Below are 22,022 nucleotides of genomic sequence, written 5' to 3'. Positions count from 1 at the left end.
CTCATTGCTTTTGCTTGCGTTGTTTTCCGAAGGTGGAGTTATACGCCCTTGGGGTCCTTGCAGGCTGCACTTGGCGAAATTTAGCGGCATATTACCTCCAGTCCGTCATAGACTCGGGTTAATCGCCAGGCTAGAAGGTCAATTTCACCAGCAGAAGTGAAGGGTGTAAAATTTTAGTTCAGTGAAATTGCGTATAAATGCACAGCTGCTGCCACAGGCGAATGCATGGGTGTATGTGAATATCGAGAATTGGGCCTAGACTAAATTTGTTTATTGTTGTATATTTAATTAATTTGTTGCACTTAATTGCAATCAATATTTAAAACAGAACTAGTTTAAAACGTAACTGCTCTTCTCCTTTCGTGAGTTTCATTGTGTTCGCAATTTCTCAAAGCGCAGTTGAGCTGTCCACTGACCCAGGGAGCCAGTTATGCACCCTTCCTTTCATCAAAATTCTCGGAGTCTAGAACGTTGCCAACGCCAACGCCAATGAACACAATGAACGCCGACGGCCTAAGCGTCAGTGCCGCGTTTACATCAGGAGTTTTTAGAAAGGATAGCTGAAGAGTAAATTTCCAAATGTGGCACAGCAGGCCCTTTTTCACCCGCCGCGGTGGCTCAGTGGTTAAGGTGCTCGTCTACAGAGCCGGAGAACCCAGGTTCGAACCCGACCGCAGCGGCCGCGTTTCGATGGAGGCGGAACGCAAAAGGCGCCCGTGTGCTGCGCGATGTCAGAGCACGCTAAAGATCCCCAGGTGGTCGAAATTATTCCGGAGACCTCCACTACGGCACCTCTTTTTCTCTTTCACTCCCACCTTCCTTCCCATACGGCGCGGTTCAGGTGTCCACCGAGATACGAGACAGATACTGCTCCACTTCCTTCCCCCAAAAAACAATTTTGCCAATTTTCCAGGCAAGTTTGTAAAATACTGCTGTCACACGGCCACTTTCGATCGCGATCGGTCTCGAGCGCGGTTGAAGTTTGAAGCGCGATCGAGGTGGACAGATGCTACACGTATCCACTCAATTCCGATCAACAAGTTACATTGCTACATACGAGATGGCGCAGCGCCTACTGTCGTCATCGCTATCGATTTCTAATAAATTAGAAATAACAATCGTTAATAAAAATTTTATTGTGAAAATTTCAAACTATGAGCAGAAAAGGCAGCTTAATTACTTTCTGCTGCAACCAGCAGTGGACTCGATAGCGAACAGCAGCAAAACAACGCTCGGTGCACGCGTGAACGGTAGCGCCATCTAGTGACAAGGCGCAAAAGCACATCAACTCTGTGATGAAGTAGTTTTCTTCCGTAATTGCTGGTAGCTAGGGTCAGTGCATTGCAAGCCTTTTTTTCGTTCCAAGAAGAAAAACTGCAAATAGTAGAAAATGTAACAACTGACTAAAAGCAAGACAACTGCTTCGCCAGGTGTCGCTCTTGCGAGGTGCACACACCGCATTTAGTTAGGCCTAAGAGCTTGAGAATTGCCAAATTATCTGAAAAACAGGGGCTAGTTATCGCTTACATCTCTACGCGTGGGCGAGTGTGCGAAATAAAAGCGAACCGCTACCATTTGAGCGAGCTATCGCGTCGAAGAATCCAGCGGTGACATGTATTTATTCCGAAGCGGCCGAGCAGGGCGCCGCCATCTTGTCAACGCATCCCCTCTATCGTGCTCCATGCGCTCGAGTAGGATCGCGGTCGATCGCGATTGAATTCGCCGTGTAGCAACGCCGGATCTGCATCGAGTTCGATTTCGATCGACTCGATCACGATCCAAAGTGCCCGAGTGACAGCAGTAAAAGAAAGGCCAGCAGGCTAATGGCGCCTTACCTCAGAACTGCTAAGGGAGCAGGGAGCACCTCCTCGCAAAGCAGACACGGGGCGAATAACAGCCGCCACGGCAGGTTGTCCCCGGCCCATGGCAGCAGCTGCTCGGAGTCCAGGATTCCAGACAGTGTCCAATTTAAATGATATCCTCGATGAAGGCCTCGCTTATCTCTATCAGGAACCTTGCTCTCGCAGCTATCTCCAGTGGAAGATTCCAGAGGAGCCAGCGCACGAATGATCTGCGTCTTCGAGATGGCGCGAGCTTCGCCAGAGTGGCGCGCGTGTCACAGTGCAGTCCATTTGATGATGATGATGATGATGATGATGTCCTCGGGCTGAATGGCACATACCCACGGCGGGGGATTGGCCAGGGTGCATAGCGGATACAAACGCACTCAAGTACAGGGAATGGAGTATAATTAAATATAAAATTTGGGACACAGAGCCAGAATTTGTACAATACAAAAAATACGGAGAAAGAAAAGTTGTGAATTCACATTCTAGCAGAGGAATCTACCAGATGAAATTATATAATTGTGAATAGAATCGAACACTAGTTTCAGGGCATATCCCTTGGCGCTTGCCCCGAAGGATAAGAGAATTGGAATAGATAGAGGAAGCCCAAGCCGAGCGAGGGGGATCTCCAAGCAAATTCTACGGAGAGCAGCGAGCCGCCTGCAGGAGAAGAAAAAATGTTCTATAGACTCAATTTCGCCACAAGACTCACAAAGGTTGGATATCGAAAGCCCCGATCGGCATAAATAAAGATTTAGCCGCGGTATCCTGCAGCGCAAAAGGGTCATGGACACCTCACATTGCCTCGAACTGCACATCCGCACACTCCAAGGAAATGCCAGGTGTTGAAAATCCGCTGCAGCGAGGAGAGGCTCATGGCTCAAGGTGTGGAAACGCTGGAATCGCTGAAAGCGTGCTAAAGTCAAGTAAATAGTATTTGGGACGAAAGGGACAATAGGACCATCAAGGGCAGACTTCGCTAAAAAATCAGCCCTCTCATTAGAAACAATGCCACAGTGCCCAGGGACCCAGTGAAAGCGAACTTCTGAAACATGTGGAGGAATAACAAATTGAAGGGAACGGCTCATAGGAGTATCACTCGAGGTTTCGAGCGCTGCCAAAACAGAAAGGTTGTCTGAGAGTATAATAACCCGAGTGACACTGCAGGGAATCCTTATTAAGGCCAACTCAATGGCCAGGAACTCAGCTACAAAAATAGGGGTATAGACAGGGGCCCGAAATGAGTAACTCCAATCAAGAGCCCTTGAGTAAATACCAATAGCGGCCTTTTCATTTTGCTGGGAGGCATCTGTATAGACGGCAATATGGTTAGGAAAATTGTCTAGGTACTCCTCTATGAGCCCATTTAACATATTGGCGGGCAGGTTCTTAGCATTCCTTGGGAGGTGTTCCAAACGACGTAGCAACACCCCACCGCTGCCACCAGTTTGTTACTGACGAGGTAGCATGGACGTGCGCCGGAGAGTGAATGAGGGACGTCTGAGACGATGCTGCTGGGAAAAGACAATGAAGAGGAATTTATACATGAATATTTACAAGTGAGCTGCAGGAACGCTGCATCACGACAGCTCAACAGGAGACCATGATGACAAAAGCTCTTCGGCCGTGCCGCTGCCGGCTTTTTAAGAGTTCTCTTCCCTAGGGTCCCTAGATGGGGGCCGGGTTTCACTGGCACCAATCACCGACACGCACGCACTCACTCACTCCCGAGAGATCACTCCGTCGTCACGCGCTGGGAGAGGGGAACGATGCCAACCACGTAGCGCAGACGCCGAAATGTCCATGAGCGGCGTTCGCGCGCGTTACGAACGCGCGTTCACACTCGGTGTACGGGAAACGCTCGCTCAACCGGGCAGACGGACGCGGCTTCCGTGGCCATCCAGGCGTTCACCCAACGCGCGTCTCGGGGTTTGTCGGCGTTTCGCTGCTGCCATGTCGTTGTCTTCCCCACGACGAAAGCCGGACGTAACAGACTGCCCCGCCGGGGGAAGGAGATCCCGATGGACAGGGGACAGCATCCGCTGTCCGGAGGGATGTCGCTTGAGGCTGGTCTCAACCGGAGTCGGTTCTCTCTCGGCGGTTCGAAATTTCACGCGTTCTGCTACTGCAGCGTCGCCACAACGGGTCAGGTGGCTTTCGTTTTGCCTGAACGCTCCCAGTTAGCCTGGCCCTTTTTCGGGGCCTGTCGCGTCTGGAGTACTCGGTTGACTCGCGGTAAATCTCCTTACAACAAAGCGTCGTCTCCAAACTTCGGCTGCTACTGTTCACCGGCCGCTTCGAAGAAATGTCTCCCATGATTCCCTCATTGGGCCGGCCGGTGAGCTCACTATTCTCTTCCGTAGAGAAAACGCCAGCCTCACTTTTCAAAATAGCCTCGGCCTCCGAGTTCGAGACGGACGCTTCTTTCTTAGCACTGACAGTGCTCGCAAACAAAGCAGGTCGCTCGGCTTTGTTTTCGATGGGAATCCTGCAACTCACAGCTTGCTCTTGATTCCCATTAAACTCGGCCTTCACAGAACTTTCATCATGACTTTCCTCAAATAACCCAAGGACTACTTTTCCCTGGTCACGGAGACCTTCGGCGTCTTTCTCCTGGGTATTATCCTCCCGACCGCAGGAATCCGCCTCCGTCCCGGAAAGTGCATGCTTCTCTGGGCTCAAAACCAACGCATTGCCCCTTTCCCTATTTTTAGCAGTGCCTACATTATCGCCCGAGCCCTCACGGCTGGCGGATCTGCACTCTTCCTCGTTACTAGCCTTAGTGTCTACATTATCCCCCAAGCCCTCACGGCTTGTGGATCTGCACTCTTCGCTAGCTTTTCGACCGAACTCCTCGGTCCTCGCTGCCGAAGTGGCCTTCCTTTCTTGGACCAAACCTGTCCTATGCCGCCACTTCTGCACAGCACTCGTGTCATCCGGCGACTGAGCGGAGCTTCTAACTCGGTCCCTGACACTATCGCGGTGTAGCTTACCACCGTCAATTTGGCCTTTCAAATCTGCCTCCGCGGGAATTCGAAAGTATCGGAGGAGCGCACTTTTGGTTATCGCATAGTTGTGGGCATCCTCGTCAGACAACCTCGCCCAGACATTACAAGGTTCACATGGGAGAAATCCCATCAACACAGTTGGCCAATAACTCTGGTCAAGCTGCTCCTCCATGCAAATTCTCTCAAAATTTTCTAGAAAAGTTCCGAAATTTTCGCCTTTTCTCAAAAAACTTAAGCGAGATCGCGTTCTAATACTTCTGATCGTGTTAAGTTCACATGTGAGTTCCTGCATCTCTCTTTCGTATTCCTGTTCCCGCAGCTTTGTTTCGCGTTCATGTTCCTGCTGCTCTCTTACGCGTTCCTGTTCCCGTAGCTCTCTCTCCTCAATGGTCTCGAGGCATTCCAAAAGCTCGTCATCCTCAGCCTCTAACGCAAGAATAGCCTTCAGCAGTTCCGGTTTTCTGAGTTTGTCTGATACCTCCAGACCCAACTCTTTCGCAAGCTCCAGTAACTTTGGTTTGCGCAGCGTCTTCAAATCCATGGCTGCTCCGAGAGCTGCTTCTCTACTGCCCGCTATTGCCTTGCTGCAACTAACCCAGCAGCAACGACAACCCAATTACCAGCTCTGTTTCTGACACTAACGAAAGCCTGGCAAAACTCAGCAGAAGAAAGTCCCGCACTCACCAAACCTCGCAGCCAAGAATCCAGCGCAGTCGGTCCGCTGCAGGCAACCAGTCATCACAAAGGGCTGTTGCACTGCCCCCGACTCGCCGTTCTGCTGCTCAGCGTCCCGTTGTCCGCAACTCTCCGCTGGCGTCCGATGTTTCGCATCCCACCGCTGCCACCAGTTTGTTCTAAACGACGTAGCAACACCCCACCGCTGCCACCAGTTTGTTACTGACGAGGTAGCATGGACGTGCGCCGGAGAGTGAATGAGGGACGTCTGAGACGATGCTGCTGGGAAAAGACAATGAAGAGGAATTTATACATGAATATTTACAAGTGAGCTGCAGGAACGCTGCATCACGACAGCTCAACAGGAGACCATGATGACAAAAGCTCTTCGGCCGTGCCGCTGCCGGCTTTTTAAGAGTTCTCTTCCCTAGGGTCCCTAGATGGGGGCCGGGTTTCACTGGCACCAATCACCGACACGCACGCACTCACTCACTCCCGAGAGATCACTCCGTCGTCACGCGCTGGGAGAGGGGAACGATGCAAACCACGTAGCGCAGACGCCGAAATGTCCATGAGCGGCGTTCGCGCGCGTTACGAACGCGCGTTCACACTCGGTGTACGGGAAACGCTCGCTCAACCGGGCAGACGGACGCGGCTTCCGTGGCCATCCAGGCGTTCACCCAACGCGCGTCTCGGGGTTTGTCGGCGTTTCGCTGCTGCCATGTCGTTGTCTTCCCCACGACGAAAGCCGGACGTAACAGAGGGTGTTGTCAAAGAAGACCGCCGTGTCAGCCCGCCTGTGGTTGACCAGTACTAAAGATCTCACTGATACAGAAATATTTGACAGCAGGGAGTTAGTGAACACCACCTGAGGGAGCTTATACCGAGACCAGGGAGTACCAAAGAAGAGAGTTGGGTTCGTTGTAAATATAGGGTTAGCCAATCCAGGAACAGGCTCCAAAGACCTTAAAAATGTCCGCACAGTGATAAGCTCAAACCGGGAATTGAGATCAGGTATCCGCGCCTCCAAGTACAGCACAGCATTAGCTACTGATTTAGGCAGACCTAAGCAAAGGCGCAGAGCGCGTCGCTCCATAACAAACAGGGGTTCACGCTTGTACTTTGGGCACCCAGAAAAGAGAACGGAGCCGAATTCAAGGATTGGCCGTACATAGGTCTTATAAAGAAGTAGTAGAGTGTCTCGTCGCATACCGAATTTTTTGTTGCTGATCCTCACCAACCGGCCGAGGGCACGCTCACCCTTAAGCGCAATGCTTCTAATGTGTGGCCGCCAGTCTAAATGCGGGTCATATATTATACCCAAGTATTTTGTTGAATCAACTTGCGGGATGAGGATAGAGTGATACGACAGAGAGATGTAAAGAGGGGTTGCTTGTGGGAAAACAAGGACGGCACACTTGTTCACATTTAAAGTTAACTTTATGCTGTCTAGCCAAACTTCCAGAGCATTTAAATACTATTGCAGTAATTGGTACAGGATATGAATGTCTTTGGCAGAAGCGAAAAAAGCAATATCATCCGCATACACATAAACTTTGACGGCAGGGTGAATAGGGATATCACGCATTAGTATGTTAAACAATAACGGTGAAAGAACGGAGCCTTGTGGGACACCTCTAGACTGGGCGTATGTTGTAGAAGTTAACGTACCCTTAGAACAAAAGAACGCTCTATTCTTCAAGAACTCTCCTATCCACGCAAATAGGTACAAAGGAGGTTGTACATTAGCCAGTTTATGAAGCAAAATGCTGTGTTCAACGCTGTCGTAAGCCTTTGCAATATCTAAAGTAACCAGAGCTGATACCTCATTTTGCCTCATAGCAACCTTAATACGGCTCTCCAAGTCTATGTGCGCGGTCCAAATCGAACACCCCCGGCGAAAGCCAATCTGAGCCTCGCTAAAACCTTGAATACTCAGAATATGACTCGTGAGGCGGCTGAAGACTACCCGCTCTACAAGCTTAACCAAATTTGATGTGAGAGCAATCGGCCGAATATTGTCGAGATCAAAACCCTTCCCCTGCTCTTTCAGCAGTAAAATAATTTTCGCTGTTTTCCAATTTTGTGGAATCCAGGCTTTTTCCAAAGACCAGTTCACAATCTGCAAGAGGTACGGGGCAAAATCTTGCATTAGGATTTTAAGCATGCCAACTGTTACTCCGTCAATCCCAGGGGCAGCAGATTGCAGGCAATTAACTACGGACGCTAAATCAGAGGCAGATACCTTAGTGAAGTCTCCACCCAAATGAAACGGGGTTGATGGAAAGGTAGTGCGAGCTTGAAAACGCACAGCAAGGCCTTGAGCTATGGACTCTAGTATATCTTTTTCGTCCCGAGGTGGCAATACTGTGGACTGAGAGATGTGAGAAGAGGGCAGCACATGAGTATGTTCCATGAATCTATAAAGAGACTTCCGGTTGACAGGATTAGACAGATAGGTGTTCAGGCTGGCATTGTAATCATCCTTAGCCTTAGATATTGTTCTTTTAAAAGAGGCTGCAAAGAATTTGTAATTTATCCAGTTCTTTGGGCACTGGTTGTGCGTTAGACTCTTCCATGCAGCTTTCCTTCGACGATAGGCTTTTTCGCAGTCGTCATTCCACCAACTGGAAGGAGTCTTATTTACAACGCCTGACCGGACTGTAAAGACTGCTCGCCGAGAGGCGTCTAACACTGAATTTAATACCAGAGGGCCCCCGTCAGATTTATCGGAGGGGGAAACAGATGAGAGGGCCTCACCTAGGAGGTTCTTGAACAGTGTAGTATTTATAAATTTTTGTGGCGAACCAGTCGCCCTGACTGGACTGCACGCAATAGTGAAAGTGATTGGGGAGTGGTCACTGGACGTACCGCAGTCAACTGTACACCACGAAGATACCGCTGTACCATTAACTGCTAGCGTTAAATCAATTGCTGATCGAGAATTAGCCCTCATGTAAGTTATGGCGCGACTATTGTAACAGCACACGCCGTTTGCTGACATCCAAGACCAAAGTAATTTCCCGCTAAAGTCTGATCTGAAACCCCAAATTACATGATGAGAATTGAAGTCCCCAGCTAGAACTACTCGTCTGCTGATGCGCAGTAACGCAAGCGCTTCGTTTTCCTTTTTTCGCAGCACCTATATTTAGAGTTTTATTAAACACCTCGTCCGTACAACACAAAACATAAATTGAGTAAAAACTTTAATATTTTCTAGTGGAAAAATTCCGTTCACTACGTGTGTCCAATCAGAACGAGCCGCAAGGCATGCAGGGTACTCCGACTTCCGGATTGTGCGGCGAGATGCCCGTGTTCGGCGCTCTCCTTGAAATGCGGAATTGCCAAGCTTAAATTCGCTCTTAATATATTAGTATACGCGCGAATGAACTCGTAAAAAAGGTCAGCATGCTCTACGTGTATTATTATGCCCACGCTCGACGTTCCGTATTGGAATTAAGGGCGGAAAAGCGTTGTAAGTGCGAACGTTTCGGCATGAGTCGTCTGTTCGCGCTGAAGTTTAGGACGCTTCATTCACTCGCTAAAAAGTCCGCCTCTTGTTACGGTTATCGTGTGGCTGCTAACAGTTCTCTAATATATATTAGAGTACATATTTCCAAGAGGTTTCGCGCTTCCAGGCGCTGAATATATGGACTACCAGCAACCGCAGCCTAGCATTACGTACGAACGCACTGGTGCGCACATTGTAGCAGAGTGGCTACAATGGCAAAGAGCTTGTACATGATTAAACCGTGCAAATCCTCGGAGGACTTTCGGTACTCTTTCTATACACGCCGCGGTGGCCTACTGGTTACGGCGCTCGGCTACCGAGTCCGAGGAACCGATCCGGCCGGGTCGCGGCGGCCGCGTTTCGATAGAGGCGAAGCGCGAAAGGCGCCCGTGTGCTGCGCTATGTAAGCGCGCGTGAAAGAACTCCCAGTGGTCTTAATTAATATGGAGGCCTCTACTACGGCGTCCCTCATTGCCCACGTGTCGCTCCTCTCAAAAGTCTGTGTACAGTCGCCATCAAAAGTAAACGGAATCCAACTTTGTCAAAAAAATGTAATTGCTTTAAATCTGAATCATAATGGTCCATGTTTTTTGGTGCACAGTGCAATTCGCACAATTACAATTAGTCTGCACATATGTATTCAAGGCTGCATGAATTGAGCGGCAATGATTACATTTTTTCGTTAATATTGCCTTCTATTTACTTTTGACGGCACCTGTACTTGCCAATGTTTTACAACCTTAGCAAGGGGCACAATCTGTTTTATTATCGGTTCCTGTACATGTCAGCTTAATTGCTTTCGGTTAATATTTGTTATGCTTCATGGAATAATTACTGCAGAAGCTGGCATGCTTAACATCTCTGTCAAGTGACTTAATTTTAGTTGAGCTGAAATGCAACTGCATTACAAATGTGTTGAATTTTCAGCACTCTTTAGTCATTCTGCATGTACGAATTATTCCCCAACAAGCATGCACTGATACTTTGTGGCTGAAAACATCTACTTATATATGTGCGTCAAGAGCCTGGATGGGCAAGTTACATGGCAGCTATTTTAGCAGTGAGAGGCGTCCACTTACTGCGGCTTTGGTGGATACATAAGAACTTTGTTCACAAACAAAATTAACTATGCATAGTTATGCACTGCACTGCAATGCATTTCACATCCTGCATGGTGGTGTGGGACATTACATGCCATTTACATATAACTTCCAGCTATGAATGTTAAGAATTTTTCTACTCGATTTCCCAATGCTGGTTGCTACATTATGTAGATGAAAAAAATGTACAAAAATAATGCTTTGTTTTGTGTCATCTCCTGAACGTTCACTAGCTTCAGGATGAAAAGTCAATGGTGCTTCCCATCAAGGCAGAGGAGAGCCTGCAGCCATTTTGCTGTCGTGTACTTTGTGCTCTGAGCTAGCTAGTTGAAGGGAAACCACTAGCCTGTGTACGGACAGGTGTCACCAATGGTTGGCACCTCAGCTGTTGATGCCTAGCTATGTACAGAAATGTGGAAATCTATAACGCACTGTATGCACAGTGTTCAAGGTAAGGTAGGTAAGTAACAACACTAGCAGCTAGGCAAAAGATGAGCTTGCCTTGTGTTATTTCTAATGAAAACCTAAAGCCAAAGCAAGGCATCAAAGCCTGCTGCAGACCTTCGCTACAGGCACCACAACATAAACAAAGTCAGGCACAAAGACAAAACAGTTAGCAAACAGCAGCCAAAAGCAGAACAAGCTCTTGACATGGGCAACTTTACTGTCGAACTACAAGAGGAGGAAGTTTCTCGGCTATTAATGGGAAACTCTTCTTGACCTGCGGGTAATAACATCATATCTTTGTCTTGCAAAGGCTTTTGCTGTGCATTTTCTACAGCATGTAATAAATGAGTAATTCAGGAGATCTGAGTGACAAATAGTAAACTATAATAAAGAGTATGGTCGAGCGTAAAAAAAACATCATGCTTCGGATTTTACAGCACACACAGAAGCTTGATCAGAGTTGTTTTGAGCATTTTCTACAAGTTTGTTACAAACTCTTGTGCAGTGTTGAACAAAAGGCATTTGCCCAGTTTTAGCTTTGGCATTAATGCGGCACAGCTTGCATGTTAAATGACTTTGATACACTATCCCTACGACACTAGTGATACCAAAAAGTCTGGAATGTTTGTGAACACCATGTGTTCCTTGGCTTTTTAAAACTAGCAGTTTCATAGCATGATTATTACTCTTGATCCTTATTGACCCAACCAATAGACCAGCCTCTGCCTTCCTTGTAGCATCTTGTACTTTTTGAAATCACTAATGTCCATCTCAATTAGTCAAAAATTAAGTGCAATATTACTACATGCAAGCGTGCAATGCATCACATATGTAAGCTATCGACGTAGACATTTATTTACTTCACATGCATGTTCAGCACCTAAACAGTTTGGAAATGATGCTTTGCAGTACATTGACAGTTCAGTATTTTAACACTTCTCTCAGATGTCAATTCTCTTAAGTTCTATACAATGAAAGGTGAAAAACAGCTATACTATGTTGGCTGCTGTATTTTTTTGATTATGTTATCCTGAAGTGAAGCTTTTCCCAACTTAGTGACTCAGAGTACGAAAAGAAAGGCGGTAAATAATAATCTCATCACTTCCTAATGCGGTCACCTTGTCTGGCAGCCTCCCTCTCCGCACAAAGGAAATGAAGAAACATTACTGCACCATGCGGGTCCACACGAACAGGGAACTTAAGTGTAACAGCTTGCTTAATTATAATTTTCCACACTTGCTGCGTGCTCATGTCGACTAGTGTTCTGGTGAAAACGTCTTTCAGTTCGAGCATGAAATTAGCGAAAATGGCCTTAAAGTACAATTCATAACTTTTACAAGTGCTCGTAAGCATACCTTAACGCTGCGACCAGAGCAGTGCCAGCGAACGGGTCGCTGCTGTCCGTGGCCGCGGTGTCACCGTTTCAACAGCTGATGGTAGTGACCACACACACCTTAAGTATAAGCTATTGATTCGAGCTACTCACATTCAGCGCAAATATCTGAGGAATAATCGTCCTGTCCTTTAACCTCTTAAGTTGTCACGCTGTACTGACGGAGGCCGAACAGCATATATTTGCAAACATAGCCCGCGTGGTGCTGCTGCCATCATGTGAAAACAGTTGTGGCACATAGCAAAGTCTTCTGAGCAAGAAATTGGTGCTCCCCAAGGAGATAAACAACATACTTGACCGAATTCTTCAACTTCCTCAACGCTCTGAAACTCTGCCGCCAAAAAATTCTCGAAACATATAGCCTAGGGTTGACCATCAAAGGCAGTCTGCCAGCCGATCGCAACGGCGCACTGTTCTTGCCGTTCCCTATACTTGATGGCACTCGGAACATGTTGCGTCCCTTTGCAGTGAAGTTTCTGCTGGTTGAGGCAGCGCACAACATCCTTTTTCCAGCAATGTGAGTGCCAGTATTAAGGAGAAAAAGACTGAAACCGCATGTCTGCCAGCAATTCCCACACAAACAAAACCACAGGAACGACCCGGAAGTTCCAATTCACGTGACAACTCTGTGCCATGCTCATTGCTTCTTTCTTTTGACTAGAATATCATTAACTCCTGTTTATTGCCCGACCCACTCTACTCTTATCCAGTCTCTTAATGCTACATTTATCATTTTGCTTCCCATACCTTGTTGCGTTAAGCTCAACCTTTTCAGTAGCCTCAGTGTTTCTGCCCTATACCAAGTACTAAGAAGATACAACAAACTCTTCTCTAGAGGAAACTGGTAAATTGCCATTCACTATCCGAGAATACTTGCCAAATGCACTGAACCTCAATCTTATTGGCATGGGCAACTTGCCATTCGTACTGTTTCACTTGTGAAGCAAATCACTTTATCTCTAGGCCAAATTTTTCTTCCAGGACTCTACCCTGACCTGGGGCTCCAGTATACAGCACAGTTCCCCAATGGTTCTGTGCAACAAAGATGCAGAGAATACAGTGGGTTGACATTTCACTCAACACTTATTTTATTGATGCAATAACTACATGCACTAGCATGAACTCTACAACTGTCTTGTTTCCAAATGTGTTGTGTAAAGCAAAACTCGCTTTACTAAGCAATGTGATTGCCACTTTTTTTTCCGATAGGAATTATGGTGCACAACTACAGTTCAAGCCCCACAAGCTCCGCAATTTCTAACCAAGCACTCGGAGAAAGAAAGGGACATTGCAGGCATCCTCCTGGAATGAGGCTCACTTAAGTGCTGTACAGAAGACAAGCAGTGCAAGTGCAATCTGGAGGATTCCCAAAAAGGTTTGCAGATATGATCACTGACGAAAATGTAACAACATTCACAGGGCTGCCGTCAGTAGCAGTTCTGAACGCACTCATCGAGTGCTACAAAAACTACACCCACTGTCTGGTCGACAGCACATGTCAGCAAGAAAGAGGACTGTTTTAATGTTGAAGTTAAAGCACAATATATCAACCGCCTCCCTCAGGCATTTGTTTGACTCCACAATAACAACATGCAACAAGATCATTGCAGAAAAAGTGCAGGTATTGTCTGAAGTTCTAAAATTTGTTGTCATGCTCCCCTCGAAAAAGGAAATTGTTGAACATCTGCCAAAGTAGTTCAGTAATGTAAGAGTTGTTGTTGACTGCACCGAGATAGCTTTGGGGCAGCCCAACTGTTTGCAGTGTGCACTGAGAGTGTATTCACACTACAAGAGGGGATTCACAGCTAAATATATGATAGCCATCACTCCAGCTGGCATGATTGCTTATATAAGTGGAGGCTATGGGGGACACGCGTCTGATAAGGCCATACTCGAACAAAGTGGCCTGATTGATGCACTTGAGCCAATATCAGATGCAATCATGGCTGATCGTGGGTTTTTAATTGACGAAATTTGCACACACTACCTCACTCATCTTATCCAGGCTCCATTCAAAAAACAAAAGAAGCAGCTGTCTAACGGGGAAGCTCTTTGAACCCAGACGATTGCTTTGGCCAGGCTGCGCGTCGAATGTGCGATCCAACGGAAGAAAATGTTCCAAGATCCTGGCAACAAAAGGGCCATGGTACATGGTTGGGCAGTTGGATGACATCCTCAAGGTCATTGCTGGTATAACGAACCTTTCATCGTGAAATATTGCTGGACATCGTTTCCTGTGAGATACTGCAATTGTTTGTCAATTTTTAAGTTTGTTCTATGCTCATGCTAAACATAACAAAATGGAACAATTGCTCTTGTTGAATAAATGTGCTTGCATACAACTGATGAACTGATTTTATTTATGGTGCAAGGAACACCTTGGCTGAAGCGTGGTCTGCTGGAGGCAGGGAGAGAAGTCCATTTTTCTGAGCAATTCAAACACAAAAGCTTATACCGAGTGGTCAATGTTTGGCAGGATTGGGCAGTGAACCTTGCACATCCTGCATACGAAGCGGATGCTCAAACCACTGGGCATTGCTGTGGTTGCATGCACACAATTGTTTTGTACCTCTATTCTGTGTGCTCTCCGAGCTGTGCTGGAACCGATTATTCTTTGGGTGTTCATCTCTCTTCCCTGAGTGCATAATGGGCATAAATCTGGCATGTTTTGCATGCATGGCAAACCATATCCAAACAGATTTTCAGCCAGCATTGCAAAAAAGGCTTCTTGAAAGATGAGGATCATTGCAAGGCATTTCTAGTGATGACGTGTTAGGCGTGACCATAAAGCATTAACAATTTCAAAAGTCAAGGTATACTTCGGGCATATTCCCATGAAACAACTAGAAGTAGGTAAGTCGTAGCTCGAGCATGGCTGCCTAGCTCTGCAAAAAGATGAAGAGGCATTCTTAGGCTTTATTTCAGATTGAATACAATCAAAAATGCTGAGTCCCCTAATTTCAACAGCTGTGCAGAAAGGCACTCGGTGAGAAGCAGGAAGTAATGTTTACAGTTTTCATACTACAGACGGAGCACCTGCCATTATGTCCCAAGCATTAAAGGGGCCACTAACTGGTATGGTAACAGAAGAGCAAGGGAAATGGCTAAGCATGTTGGAAATTCGCCTATGCAACAAGGATGTGCCCTTTCTGGTGAGGGCAAAGAGCAGGTTTACCGATGACCCATCGATGATGTTATGTAATTGCAACTTCATAGATGCAATGCCTGACTTTCGATGGAGTCTTAACACAAAGGGAGCCCTCATGTTGCAAGATGTTGATGTGATCACGTGGTGCCCCAATTCCTAACCCTTCCCTGGAGTAGTGTGAAGCTGCCTGGGCCAGCCACAACTTGGCCGACCAGCTTCACCTGACCGGCTGGTCAACAGCAGTTTCAGTTGCCGTGGGGCTCCTGGCATAGGGGCCCTCCCCATCACACTGCTCAACACTGACCAACAAATAAGTTTTACCGTCTGTCTGTGCACATTAAAGAACCCCAGCTGGTTGACAGCCACCGCGGTGGCTCAGTAGTTATGGCGCTCGGCTGCTGACCCGAAAGACGCGAGTTCGATCCTGGTCACGGCAGCCGAATTTCGATGGAGGCGAAATTCTAGAGGCCCGTGTACTATGCAATGTCAGTGCATGTTAAAAAACCCCAGGTGGTCGAAATTTCCGCAGCCCTTCACTGCACCATCCCTCATAGCCCGAGTTGCCTTGGGATGTTAAACCCCTATAAAACACAAACCAGCCAGTCAAAAATAATCTGGAGCCCTCCAGTACGGAGTCCCTCAAAACCGACAGGCTGCTTCAGAATGTTACACCCATAAATTTCCAGTTTTTCCCCCTTGCTCTCTTTTCATCATGCTTTATGGCCCCTTTAAGCACAGTGATAGAACATCTGACACTTAACAGCAAAGACACAAGGGACTAAATGAAACAAAAAATTTACTGTCCTACTTTCTGCAAAAGATCGGACACTACACATGCCTTGTAGATGTCAACAACTGAATCCTTGAAAGATTCAAAGATCTCTTCATCATAAATCACATCTACACATGTAAATTCTAGGTTACTGCAAAAATCAAAAAAGTGCGCTTCCTTAACACCACAGATAGCCATCTGCACATTTAGCTGAGTGACATAGTCTAACTTTGGTCTCAGCATTTCACTACTGCTGAAAGAATTTTGCAGCTTTACAGGACACTTAATTTCCAATAGGACCTCCCTGCCCTCACAGCACTGGCTGAGAAAAATTACCCTGCCATCGGAAGAGCAGCCAATAAATGGCAGATCAATATGCAAAATCAGGCCAGTCAGCTGCAACTTAACTCTATGGCCCTGGGCTTCCTGCCACTGCACATATGTACTGCGTGCAGCATCTTCGTTGGCACTACCAGCTCGCATCGCAGGGGTGCTTACATGGGATGTTCTGAGGATAAGGCTCAGAAATGGACCAATATTTGGTGCAGCCCTTGTGCGCAGATACGTCTTGGCACGGGTCATGCAAGCGTGTGCAATGCTTGCAGTTACAAGGCCCTTCCTAAACATGTACCATGCTGGTGTAGATTGCTGACCGCGTGTTAAACGCTCAATCTCTTCCCGGACAGTCTCCGAGCCATACACGTCACATATGTATGCCAACACGCCTTCTGCAGTCTTGCTTTATGCCTCTTCCTTGAGCAGGACCAGAAGTGGCGGAGGGCAGCAATGGCAGCGGGTCTTTTTGTCTGCCCAAATAAGCACATAGCTACCTTAAAACAAATGTTCTCGAACATCAAAAAAGAGCAGCGGTACTAGTGAATGAACACTCACTTTCTTTTACGCATCTCTGCCTCAAAAATAGCCAGCTACTTCCTACAACAAAGCAATTAATCCCTTCATGTCAAGCCACTGCAATCAGCACATGACGATGCAAGTAATTGCTTTCTTTAGCCACTTAATCAGCCATTGATCTATATAAGACAATACAGAGCAAGGGCACTTATTAACCATCTTGCTTCCGTTTTCTACCTTGAAATAAGAATCATGCCAGCACTAAGTGCTCCACAACGTACACCTCAGCACTCAACTTACTTTGTGCTCATTGACTGGTGTTCCTCTAGTGCCAATTATTCATTAATTAGCTTTAGTCTAAAAAAATGTATATATATCTACATTATCCTCTAAACATTCCCTTCCTTTATGTTGCGCACCAAATGCACCAGAATGAGGAAGCTTTTCTTTCACCTTGCGGAAGCTTTAAATGATTTACTTGAAAGGTGTAAATTTCGTAGATCTGCATGAAGCGAGTTGAGTAACATAAAATTATTTTATTGCTAGCCAGGTTTTTTCCTATCTGTTTTTCTGCATGTGTTTTTCCAGTACCTGCAAAAAGCACATTCAGCACATGTTCAAAAGCATATTCCAGTACCTGTAAAAGGAGAGTCAGTGCTGTGCGTGTCCTCTCTGTCTGCATCTGTGTCTTTTACGCTGTTTAAAGAAGCATATTCAGCTTTTCAAAATTTCACAAAGCAAAGCACTTTTCCTGAAATGCTTCTGAGCCACAAGACAACAAATTGAAGATAGTTCCAAGAGCTATGACATCTGTTTCGCCACCGAAGCAGCTCCAAGGTGAAGACAAAAACGTACTAACTATGAATGGTGCTACATGAGTACACTACACCAAAAAATGTTCCACTGAAAGCGCTGTACTGAGACACTGAGCACAAGTGGCAAACACGTTACCATAGTTATATAAATATGCAGACTATTGCAGCACTTTTGCCTCACTGCAAGAACAGAAATTTGTTTCGCATTCAGCCACATTCCTTCAGAAATCAGCAGGCCACAATTACAAAGCGGTAGGCCTCATGATTGCAGTTATAACACGGTAGTGCTTTTATGCATTCCATTATGAAAACAGAAGCGATGCTACACAGACTTCACTGAAGAAGTTCTTTAGTCCAGTTACGGCATGTAAAAAAATATATGATACGAGGCTGTGCGCATGTGCTTACCATTACATGAAATGAAAGTTCCTGCTACTACACTTTTTATGTGGGCAGCTTATTGCATATTTATCCCAGAAATTGGCACTACATCTTGCCAATACTTCGTGGGAGGGAACAGCGCGAACAAGACGATAGACAAAGCAAGAGGACACAAAGACGAGCGCTGTTTTAGTTAGGTTCAAGTTGAAACACTGAAAAGGGCCCTGTGCAATAGAAATACATTGAAGACTGATGGATAGCTGGGTGAGTTTGTAATAATATATCGTGGAAGGGAACAGCACGAACAAGATGATAGACGAAGCAAGAGGACACAAAGACGAGCACTCGTCTTTGTGTCCTCTTGCTTCGTCTGTCGTCTTGTTCGCGCTGTTCCCTCCCACGATGTATTATTACAAACTCGCCCAGCTATCCATCCTTCTTCATTGCCAATACTCATTGTTTATTCCTTGAACAGGCATTCAAGAGTTCAGCTTTCCTGGCTGCTTGCATTTTCTGCACAAGAATCCAATACAGTTTTGTTGAACACTTCGCAATAATAAAGTGCACCTCACTACGAACAACACTTCAGTGTAGAAGCATACATATCTTTCTCTTTTTGGCCAATTAATTTTCTTGAATACAATGCCAAGGTCACAGAATATGATTAATCATGGTGCATAAGCATTACAACATACAGTGCAAAGCAGTTGCAACACCCAGGGCCATCTGCGTCTTCACTTGTCTGTGGTCATGACATTCTGTTATCTGTAAGCATGCTAAACCAAGCTGCCTGTATACTTCTTTTATTGCTCACAGTAACATCTGTGCAGAACCTTAGTGGTGCATTTTACATTGAGTGGAATGTTAGCATCTACCTAACCAAAGTAGCACGACCGCAAAGGAAGGTTGTGCAACTTTCTTGAAACTGGGAAGCTGCAGTCGATGCAGTCAGAGAAAATAAACCTACTCGGCCTTATGGGCTGCCCAAATCATTTATTTCACTGTCAAGCATCATTACATTATGGCAGTTGAGTACTGCTGTTGCCTTACTCTCAATTTATATCAGAAATGTTTACTTATGAAAAACCACGACTGTTGTGTAAAGCTGCAAAGGCAAATGAAACAAACACTGAAACCTCAGTAGAGACTCAGCAGAGAAATGCATAATGCACAGAAGGAGCCACACTTAAAGCAGACGAAGAAATTAACCAAAAACTCCATACACAAATAATCATAACTTCGAAAACATCATGAAGGGATAAGTCATTCACGTTTCCTTAAATGCAGCCTTCTGAATCCACCAACACTAAAAAATAAACTATATGCACGTAGCATTTACCTGTGGAATGCCATTGCAGAGTTGGGTGCACTGCTGCAGAGTAATGCAGCCATGCTCTCACAGTCGTTGATTGGAAGCAGATGTTCAGAAGTGGGCAGTTTTGTGTGCCAAAATTTCCACAGCGGCCCTGGTGCATACTTCTCTTGCAAGTCCTTTTCTTTTTTGTTGCCCATGCACATTCCACATCTGTGCAGCTCAGCACCTGCAATGCCCGGAGCCCCACCCTAAAGAAATGATTTTGAATGAGTCAGAGGATTTACTAATTTTTGACAACAGTTAAAGTTCACATTATTCAAGCAGCCAGAATACATAAAACACGCTCTTAAAGCAACATCAGGCTCACGCTGCTGATAATGAGACAGATATCTGTACAAAATTAATAGGATATTAGCTAGACACAAGTAAAGGCCCAGTGCATACTGATAACCTTCTTGCAGCCATGCTACAACAACAAAACTTGAACATATGGCTGCTCTAAATGTATGTATGCAAACTTCCAGCCACTGGTTTTCCCTGGTAAGGGTCGGAGCGTGAGCATACAAATGTAGTTGCTCGTTTCGCTTATTTCTAGAAACAAACGCATTGTCTTTCATGGGTGTGGTTTCACACAACCGCCAATCTGCTGAGGAGATCGGGCGACCATCCGCCGGCCTGAAAAACCGTCACACTACAAAGAAAACTGGTCATTTGGTCTATCCGACAGGCCGCGGTGCGCCCGCAACGGGATCTGCCAGTCATACCACCAACCACATTCTATTCTTCCTGGGAAATTTCAAGATCAGCCTACGGCTTACCGAACCTTTACAAACCTGAGAGGAAATAAACTCTATATCAATGCACAAATGCGTTTAAAATGTTCTGTACATCCCTACCACTACAGGCTATTCGATATTGTCTTGGCGAAAAAGCCAAGCAAGTGCAACCAACAGCTTTATGAAAGGGAGAATGATTTCGCGTGCTGCAGTATGCAATTGGCGCAGTCTAGTGACTTCAACTTTTCAAACAATTCACCTCTTTCATACCAGCGAGACAGCTCGACATACATGGCACTAAACAAAGAGTAAGTCGTGCTTTCCCACACCGATGTTTTACACTTGCTGACAAAAAGAAAAAGAGCATTCTACTTACCTGGACAGGTGGATGAAGACTGCAGCAATCTGCTTGCATTTTGCTGAAAGTCCTTGAAAAACAGCTCTCACCTTCACTGATAACTCATGCGGGTCCGAACCCACGCCAGACGACTGTACGCACAGAGCGACAATATCTGTGTTGCTATCGATTTTTTCTTGCGCCAATTAAGATGATATGTCCTGTGCTGAGGACTCATTCGCTCTCAACGAAACAACGGGAGGTTACGTCGCCCCACTAGAGTCCCTAGAGAACCACCCCCCCACAGAACCCCCACTACAGTCCCTAGAGACAAATTTTGCACAACCCTCCCTTGATCTGCCATTGCTGCAGTGTTGCCAGATTTCGCCGTGCTACTTCGGCGCCCCCCTGCAGGTCACCTGACTTGCGAATAATATTTGACTTATCAAAGAAGTTCGGTACGAGACATGCAATAACTTTCTTAAGTCCTCCAGAAAACACCGGAAGTACCGATATAGGCCTGTAGTTTATCAGCAGGTTTTTGTCGCCGCTTTTATTGCCTACAGAAATTCTTGCATATTTCATCCGGTCTAGAAAAACTGTTTGCAAACACAGGTTAAAAATGGGCTAGTACTGATGAGGTGACAGGTAAGACATATTTAACTGCTTAATTTGCAGATTATCAATGTCTAAAAATTTACTGTTTTTTGCAAAGTGATTTATAAAGTGATTTGCCAGCTCTTTACCTGGGAGCTCATGGCCATTTGCAGTGATCAGCAGAACCGGCCTAATGCTACCTTGATCAAAAACGTTATTGAGAGCTTTCCAGGCTGTATCAGGTTGCTGTTTTTAACGCTGCCGAAAAGCTATTCATAGTAACAAACCTTGGCTCTTCTTAGGTCTGCGTTTAAGCGATTTCTTGCCTTTTTAAACTGCCGCAGTGATTCCTCGCAGCGAGTGCACAAGAAAATGTGGTAAAGACTAGTTTTAGCATTTATCATTCTGATATGGTCATAGTTCACCCAAGGCTTTAATTTTTTCTTACCTTAGTTGCTTTAAATGGAACGCACTTGAAGTAAGTGGACACAAACTGTATAAAGAATGCATTGTATGCATCATTTGCAGTGTTTATTTAAGAATTGGCAAGGAGTTTTGTGCCATTATTTTTCTCTCCACGCCCAAAATTATCGGAGTTGATGCACACATTTTACATGCAAAAGTGGCTGCTCATGGCGACACCTGTATGCCATTTTTACAGCAAAAGCTGTAATAGCTTTCCCTCAAAACCAACAAAGCCTAAACTCTCAGTTCATTTTCAGAAAAAGAAAGGCACATAACTGCCTTAATTTGTAGGTGGAAACCACTGCCACCTCACAGCGTGCTTGAGGTACACCGACCCAGTGAGCCAATTATGCGCCTTTCTTTCCTTATGCAGGGTTTAGGCAGCGAATAAGACAGCAGAGGGAACTAGACTATTTGCTTCATGCAAACGGGCCCTGGAGTCCGTGAGGTGTGCAAGCGTAAGAAGGCAGAGTATGCACGTAAGCGTACTGATGCCAAAACAGGCCTGTGAGATGCCGACATGGGCAGTCGCTGGTAAAACGTCAAAATGGGCCTGTCACTCCAGACCTCTTAGCACTATAAT

General features: G+C 46.0%; 2 pseudogenes; one reads left to right on the top strand and one right to left on the bottom strand.

The window, feature by feature from the left end:
- The first annotated feature begins 13,007 nt into the window (after positions 1-13,007).
- Positions 13,008-14,221, top strand: LOC149354493 (uncharacterized; annotated as a pseudogene).
- Positions 14,222-14,860: 639 nt separating this feature from the next.
- On the bottom strand, positions 14,861-21,135 carry LOC149354492 (uncharacterized; annotated as a pseudogene).
- Between the last annotated feature and the right edge of the window lie 887 nt (positions 21,136-22,022).

This window comes from Amblyomma mixtum, chromosome 3 (assembly GCF_055824585.1).
Source record: "Amblyomma mixtum isolate Tamu chromosome 3, ASM5582458v1, whole genome shotgun sequence".
Lineage (NCBI taxonomy): Eukaryota > Metazoa > Arthropoda > Arachnida > Ixodida > Ixodidae > Amblyomma > Amblyomma mixtum.
This window is presented reverse-complemented; position numbering and strand designations above follow the sequence as displayed.